The sequence below is a fragment of the Phocoena phocoena genome, chromosome 9 (assembly GCF_963924675.1).
Source record: "Phocoena phocoena chromosome 9, mPhoPho1.1, whole genome shotgun sequence".
Classification (NCBI taxonomy): domain Eukaryota; kingdom Metazoa; phylum Chordata; class Mammalia; order Artiodactyla; family Phocoenidae; genus Phocoena; species Phocoena phocoena.
Genome location: NC_089227.1, coordinates 81,695,802 through 81,703,830, shown reverse-complemented (window position 1 = coordinate 81,703,830; position 8,029 = coordinate 81,695,802).

Genomic DNA, 8,029 nt, shown 5'->3' with positions numbered 1-8,029 from the left:
CCAGACTCAAAGTTATTTCAGCTAAATGTGCTTCAACGAAGGTGCATTGGTTGAAACTTAAATGTTTTATTATCAAATTTAAATTTATTCAGTGACTATGAGCAGCTACACTTGAAATTTATCCTGATAGTTTTATTTTTAAGAATTAGAGTAATAATTTCTCTTTAATTTAAAAACAGATTTACTTTTCCACATATGGAAAACTTGTACTTATAGGTCTAACTTGAATGATTAATAGTGTAATATATTTAGGGAACTAAATGTGTAGGTGTTATTTCATTTATAAACCATCTTCATTAGTTGCACATTATTAAACCTGTATGTTTGACTTTTGCAAGGTGTTATCTTTTATGCATTCCTACACACAAGACATATTCCAAAGATATTTTCCAGACTTAGGTACCTATAACAAATGGAAAGATAGGAGGATTCCTAAAAAGCTTGGGGTAGCTCTTTGCTGCAGCCTCTCTTGTGTATGCTGGCCTTTTCCTTTCTGCTTTACTTGTTAAATACTGTAGGGAAGAAAGAGAAATATCCTGATGTTGGTGGAGGAGAGCCCAATTGCTGCAGTTCCCTTACTTTACTCACCTGTTTCCACAGGACCTTTCACATACAGTTTGTCTCCACTGTCGTAACTTAGAGCCACAGAGCAGGAATTTAGGAGGGGGCATCAAGGGTTCCAAGGACTATAAAAATATTTCATCTGGGTCATAGAGAAAAAAATAGCATTATGTCAGGACTTGTCTAAATTAGAAGGGCCTAGAGAGATTAAGAATATTTTATCATAATAGCCAAATTAATGGATCATGGGAAACATAGAGACTAAACTAGGACTAGTTAAGTAGAATGAACAAGTAAGAAGTGATTAGAAATTCTTTGTTCTTCCTATTCCTTTCTGGTCTTCATCCTTTTTGGTTTTATTTTGACTCTTGAGGTTTGTCATCTCAGAGGATCGGGCTTGAGGGTCTTGAGAAGAGGCCTAAGAAATTTGTCCCAGAAGCTTTTCTACACACAGGCTGTATAAGCAAGTATTTATAGTACTTTTTGTTGTCGTTGGGGGGAGTAGTGAAGCAGGTAAAGAACCATCGGAAACTCCTTATTTTATATTAAGACCTATTTCTGGCTACAAATTACATCCACTTTTGCTGCAATTTGATCAATTGAGAGTTCTTCTATAGAATTCAAGCCATCTTCCTTCCTGAAGATACCTTTTATTCCTAGATTTGGTGGAAGAGGAGAAACAGTAAAAGGTATGGCTTGCGCTTCAAGTTCATAAGTTTGTATAGTGCAAGCAAAAGCTGGATGAAGTATGGCTGATACTAAGCAGGTGTTTTTGGTTTTGTTTTGTTTTTTTATGGCCACGCTGCCCAGCTTGTGGGATTTTAGTTCCCTGATCAGGGATCGAACCCTGGCCTTCGGCGGTGAGAGTACAGAGTTCTAGCCACTGGACTGCCAGGGAATTCCCTAAGCAGGTGTTGATTATAACATGCAGATATACCTTGAATGCACAATAACCGTTTTGGGGGTTCATGTCTCTTCCCCCTCTTTACTCCCTACTTCAAGAAGAAAACATTGAATGTATATACATTCTTGAGCAATATATAAATTATCCATCCTTAACTTTTAGCCTAGTTTTATATATATATATATATATATATATATATATATATATATATATATATGTATATATATATATGAGCCAAATTTTCGGTTGACACAGATTGCTTGTATTGTTGAAAAGTACCTTCACATTTTTTAGGAATATGTATTTGTTACATTGCCTTATGGTCAGTAGGCTGTTCTACTCGGTTTGCTTTAGAGAGCCTGTGGATGCAGTAGTGGGGAGTTCTGTGGTTTTGCTACAGTTTGAGGCTGCAGGTATAGAAAGAGGAGTTTCCCAGTAGGTATTATGGCAAGTAGGTATAGAGATAGAAGCACAAGTGAATATCATTTCCTGCTGTGAAGTTGTAAAAGATCTCTTTGAATAGCATGACCACTGAAAATGAGATTTGAAATGCTTCTAAAACTTCAGAAATTAGGTCTTCAGGTTTCCTGTAGTGGCCCTTGGAAATATTCTAGTTCCTTAGTTAGGAGTTTTAGAATTTACTTTTCTAATGGAATCCTTAGATTATCAGCATTATGATTCAGACACAGTCTCGTAGTTGATCAGTGGCCGAGCTCTAAGATATGGGCAGCATGATGTTGGCTGTGGTGTTAGACAGAATCCTTCTGTACTCTATGCTATTCTTTTTCTCTTCTCTGACTTCAAGAGCTAGCGGAAACCTCAAGATTGAAAAGGAGTAAGGATCAGCCATCTTAAGTACGGCTGTTAGTTGTTTGGTTTCTAAGGCATAAAGCACATGTTAGACGGCAGAATAAAATGTGTTTCACTTAAAGTCACCTACAATTATTTTGGCTTTTCTAACTTTCCAAATTCCTTCCTTCTCTCTCTTATAATTTGTTTCTGTACCCTTTTTCTTTGACCTCAGTTCTGAGCTTCCAGCTCTTTCCTTTTTTCTCTTCTGGTTAATTAACAGATCATTAGTACCAAGATAGCTAAAACATTTTTTTGAGAAGGTAAGAGTGTGGAAAAACAGCTCATTTCTTCCTGAATCTTTATCATTCTACACTTGTCAGGTTTATTATTTATTTTGAAGTTTCTTTCCCTACATATGTTCACCACTATCATACCACAAACAGAGGGGAACTTAGTGAGCACCATAGGTGCATCTGGTTCAGAAAGTGCCCGGAGTTGGAGGTTGTGCCCACTCAGCAGAATTAATTTGCTTGATTGTGTATTTTTGAGGTCAGGGACTATGTCTTGATAATTCTGTTTAGTGCCTAGCACGTTTTCATGTATATCCGGACACTTTAAATAAATGTTTGCTAATGATGTTAAAGTAAGTAGTAGCCTTTTCCATGTGAATTGTGCTGTCATATACTTTGAGGCTTTGGGTCTTACTTTCCTAAACTTTATTATCTCAATATTGATAGATTTAATTTATTTTAGAAAGTGCCACCAGTACTAAAATGAGAGTTTATGATAATAAAGAGAATTCTTAGTATTAGTTGATAGTAATTAACGTGTATAGAGTGCTTACTATATACCAAGTGCTTTGCTAATCCTTTATATGCATAATGCCCCTAATCCACCAACAGCCCTATGGAGTAAGAACTGTTCCTTCATCATGCCCACTTTACAGAATAGAAAAATTGAAGCTTAGGGAAGTTCAGTGGTTTACTCCAGTTCACATAGCTAGTAAATTATAGAATTGAGACTTAACACTAAGTCTGACCACAAAGCATGTTCCCTTAATCAGTGCACCTTATATATGCAGATTTTATCATTTGCAAAGTACAGTCACTACATTACTTGTTGGCAGTTTGGTGTAATGATCTGGAGCTAGATTCGTTGGTGAAATTTTTGTATCCACCATTTATTTCCTGTGTGACCTTGGGCAAGTTCAGTTACTTAAGCATTCTGTATCCTAGTTAACCTCATTTATAAAATGAGAATAATATTTCTTACCTGATAGGGTTGTTCTGAGGAGAAAATGAAAAATACATGTAAAACAGGGTGGTCCTTGTCATGTTACAATAAATGTTAGATATGATTACTATAAGTAATTTTCACAGTATAAATGTGCAACTTTTTATTACCTTGTAAAGTTTAAATGGAAATGTGTGCATTAGAAGAGAGTTTATTGCTACGCATCAGATTTTAACTGCTGCTTTTGTGTTTAACTGGGAAATGAGGACAACCAACTATATTATTATTTGCCACCAATTTTCTTCTAAGCAGCTATTACTAGTTTATCATTCCTACTCAAGTTTTTCATTCATCTTGAAAAGGTATTAGGTAGTTTTAAGCACATTCATTGTTCAGGCTTTGTTTTTATCATTACTCCTTAGGACAACCCATCTGTCTTAGTATCTGTTCTATCACACAATATTTTGGTTTTGGTCATGTGTAAAGTATTGACATGGAGCAAATATTAACTGAGTAACATAGTTCAAATATTTCTATGAAACTAAAGTAGATATGCATTACTATTTGAAAGCAAGCATTTGGTTGTGGAAGGAGTGGATTTTTCAGGAGAGCATTATTTGGGCTAAGTCAGGAATTTCTTTGGTGAATGTGTCATGAAGAAATAAGAAATGGTACTTTTCAAAAGTCTTGCCAATAGTAGGCATTAGTGACAGTACTCCACATTTCACTTGAGGCCCAAGTACTGTTAAATTATCTACCAACAGGGTTTACCCGTACATCTCCCTGTTCTTGATCTTGTTTTTTTTAACCATAAGATGATGATTTTAGAAATTTTTGTGTCTAGGGTTAATTTGCAACACCAGAGAACCTTTGTCCCTAGGTTTGGATGAACTTTCATATCTTGATCTGCAGATCAAGTGCTGGGGTCCCAACACCTGGGTTGTGTGGTTTCTTAATGATTCTGATACTCAAATTCTTATGTCAGGTATCTGAGCATGTTTCTGGCACACAAAACGTAGTAATGTTTAAACAGTAGAATGAGGTGGTTGAAAAAAATAGGCAAACCAAAACAACAACAAAAACCGCTTTGAATGCTTGAGCAATAATGACTTGCAGCCTCTCTGGGTGTCCTGCTCCTGTATAATCTGGTAACACTTTCGATGCAAGAGCATGTAATAATGTTATGTTCAGAGGAGAAATTATTACACCAAAATGAACCCTAAATGCATAGAACTCTCTTTACAACCCAGGTTTTGAATATTAGTTTTTAATTCCTTCTATCTGTGGAATTATCCTGAGAATAAATTAGCTCTGAGAAATGGAACTGTGGCTTTTAGTCAGTCTTTCTTTCTAAGCTGTGCAAAAATATATTTTTTAAAAAGTTGAGACTCTTCTTGGCTAAATTGATGCTTTGGTAGACTTAAACCCCAAAGTACTGGTTGTGTCTGGTAGTTTTTATTTTGGATGGGAAGAGAAAGTGAGGAATAGTTTTCTTCTAAGAAAAAAAAATAGCCAAGTACTAGGAACATTGTGTGCACAAGTGATTGAATTACATGAAAAGAAATTAACTTTTATGGAAAAGATGTTTATGTAGTGTTCTTGGGTTTTTGTCATATAAGTTGTTAGGGTCGTTCTGTATAAGCTTCTGCAGGAGAGTGGCCATGCCATTTTCATGCCTTTTGCTCATTAGATATTTACTAAGTTCCTTGGAATCCAACATGCTGGACATTTGTAGATGTTTGAGACTTTCTGAGCCTTATTCGCCTTTCCTTTGAATGGGCAGCCTTTGAGGACATAAGGTAGGCTCATGGGGCTGTCATAAAGATAGAGGGAACACGCTTAGTGAAATTTGTGAGTCGTCATCAATATTTATATCCTCAAGTTAAACTTTCCTCAAAACGTTTTCATGATTTTCCAATTTGCCCTTTCGTTGCCTGGCTGTCTTGACTAGTCAGCTGTTGTTTCTTATGATTGTAAGTGAACACAATCACTTAGTTACCATGAAATTTGGATACAAACACACACCAGAGGAAGAAACTTTTCAAGGAAATGGTTTTGTTGCTGTAACTGCCCTGGATCTCTTTTCAGTTTCTAAGTGTATAATTGTAATGATATGAATTGTTAATTTTTAAGGTTTAAGATACTTCTTTGAAGGTCATTTCTTTCTAAAACAGTTAACTAGAGCTAAAGAACACAATGTCTTCAAACCACAGATTCTACAAGATGGAAGTAAGACCCACAGTACTTGGATTACCAGTCACCACCCAGCTTGCCATGCCATCTCATTGCAGGTGTGTGAGTGCATGTGTGCCCGTGATAGAGCATTGTGCTATGTGCTTGCTGCTGCGAGTGCAGGGTTTTAGTTGGTCTGTAACTGGTCAAGAGAGGTTCGTTACAGAGTGCTGTGTGGGGAACTAAGACAGAAGGGGCCAGGCCTTAAGGCAACCTAGCTGTAATTGTACAAACTGGCTTCACCATATGGATTTCAACCAGTTTAAGAAGCCGGAAAAAATAATGCAACTCTAGGGACTGGGTGTTGCCTTCTTAGGAGCAGGAGTATGGCTTCTCTGCTGCTACTAGCCCTTCTCAGACTCTTATTTTTTTTTTTTTTTTTAACATCTTTATTGGAGTATAATTGCTTTACAATGGTGTGTTAGTTTCTGCTTTATAACAAAGTGAATCAGCTATACATATACATATATCCCCATATCCCCTCCCTCTTGCGTCTCCCTCCCACCCTCCCTATCCCAGCCCTCTAGGTGGTCACAAAGCACTGAGCTGATCTCCCTGCGCTGTGCCGTTGCTTACCACTAACTATTTTACATTTGGTGGTGTATATGTATCCATGCCACTATATCACTTCGTCCCAGCTTACCCTTCCCCCTCCCCGTGTCAGACTCTGCTTTTACTTTAAAAAAAAAAGACACTAATTACGTCATTTGATATCTTCTCGGTGTGGTTATATAACTGCCTCATTATTTCCACTGCTTGCCTCTTCTGTGTCTTTCAAGTATTTTCTTTCTCCATATAGCTTGAATTTAGACTTCTGTAAGAGAAAATCTGATTGGTTCAGTTAGGTGCATTCTTGTTGGGCAAATCTCCCATGCTAGGCCTCTTCGTAGGTTGCTGGTCATAGGTTGCTCTTCAGAGGTTGGCTGTTCCTGGGACAGGTGCTCTCTGTGGATCCTGTCGTTGGTGATCATGGTAGCAGAGTCAGTGTCATAAAACATGGCCCTGGACCTAGTAAGAGGAATCTTTTGGTGCCAGTCTTTTAAAAGAGGGATCTGGATAGTTCTAGAATGTACTGATCTTTCCAGTACACATCATTTTCTTTCATTTTAAAGGTGATAGAATTAAAGGTATCCTGTGGGCTTGACTGTTCGTCAGTGCAGCACCAACGATCCTTTCCATACTGAGAAAATGTGGGGAAGAGTTTTCTAATCAGCACCTGCAGTTCCTTTTCTGGACTGCCTGATGCTGTTTCCGTCTTTGGCTTTGTAGATTCATAGGCAGCCTGAAGTTTTCACTCAAAAAGAGCCATTACATTTCCGGTAACAGCATATTAGGCCGTTCTGTCAGTTGCTGTGATTTTCCAGACACCCACAATGATGCTGCACAATTTGAGTTGGTGATTTAGTGAAACCTTAAAGTATTGCTTCTGCTCTTCTTGTATTTTCCGCATTTGGGCTTACTCTGCAATAGCTGCTTTATATCGTCTCATTCATGCCTTCAACGACAGGCACTGTTGAGTGTTCATCATGTGTCTTGCACCATTCCATTCTTCTGGGAAAACAGAATCACACAGTGGTTAAAGCATGGATTTTTAAGAATCATGCATACCTGAGTTCAAGTCCTGGCTCCTTTGCTTACTAACTGTGTGTGTTGGGCAAGTTACTTAGTTTTTCTAAGCTTCAATTTTCTTGTCTGTATAATGATGGTATTAGGAAATGCGGTATAGGTCGGTTTATTGTGGGAATTTATAAAAGTTTAATGATATATTGTAGTAATATACTTAGCACAATGCCTGGCTCAAGAGCTCAATAAATATGTATTAATACTGTTACAGTGATCACTAAAATTGCTATCAGTTTGCTGCCAAAATACTTTCTGGCACTTGCCAAATAGTTTCTAGTTATCTTGCTTTGCCATTTGATGTTCGTTGCCTTTTTGTTGGTATTAATCCAGCCATTTAAGGAAAAGTCAGATGTAACGTCTGTGATAAAGCCAAGATGGACAGCAGTTTATTAAGTTAGAACATATTATTTTATGGGTACTTAACCTGCTGCCGTTTTTGGCAGCACCTTTTGCTAATTGTTCAAGAAGTTGTTGAACTTTTTATGATGTAATTGTGCTTCCTTGTGATTAATGTCTTATAGAACAATGCATAGTTTTGAGTAGCAAAACTCAGAACAGCTTTCAGTTTTATTATGATTATTTTCTGTAAAAATTAGGCTATGGGTACAAGAACATATTCTGAATTTATAAGCAAGAATTATGTCTTCTCTTTGTATCACTAATGCCTCACGATGTACCTGGCAT